Source organism: Rhinopithecus bieti, unplaced genomic scaffold (assembly GCF_001698545.2).
Source record: "Rhinopithecus bieti isolate Rb0 unplaced genomic scaffold, ASM169854v2 scaffold_17939, whole genome shotgun sequence".
In the NCBI taxonomy this organism is placed as follows: domain Eukaryota; kingdom Metazoa; phylum Chordata; class Mammalia; order Primates; family Cercopithecidae; genus Rhinopithecus; species Rhinopithecus bieti.
This window is the reverse complement of record NW_016809446.1, coordinates 3039405-3039943: the sequence shown is the minus strand read 5'-3', so window position 1 is coordinate 3039943 and position 539 is coordinate 3039405.

Genomic DNA, 539 nt, shown 5'->3' with positions numbered 1-539 from the left:
AAAAGATTAATTGCTGTATAGAGATACAGTGCATGCAAGGTAAGCCCACACAGGAAGCCAACTATGGTAGACCTGTTGGCTAGGTCTACTACCTAGATCCTATTTATGGGTCTAGTGCCCCCTCTCCCAGCCACCCAGCCACTGTGGGTGACGGTTGCTAATTGCTCATACCTAAAACCTTTCCCAGGCACTCACCCTGATTGAGGAGTGTTTCTTTAATCCATTATAGAGGCATGAGAGGCCAAACTCCTTTACCTCAAGAGTGAACAACTCTGCCATGTTGCTTGTGCTCCAGAACCTTCCCTGTGGATCAGGCTAAGGCTAGAATATACTTGAAACCATGTATCGAATTTACTCAAGTGATGGAGTTAGAAGTGAAACTGAAGTAGATCAGAGAGTGACTAGGATGTTAAAAAATAGACAAAACGGCCGGTCGCAGTGGCTGAAGCCTCTAATCCCAGCACTTTGGGAGGCCGAGACGGGCGGATCACGAGGTCAGGAGATCAAGACCATCCTGACGAACACGGTGAAACCCCATC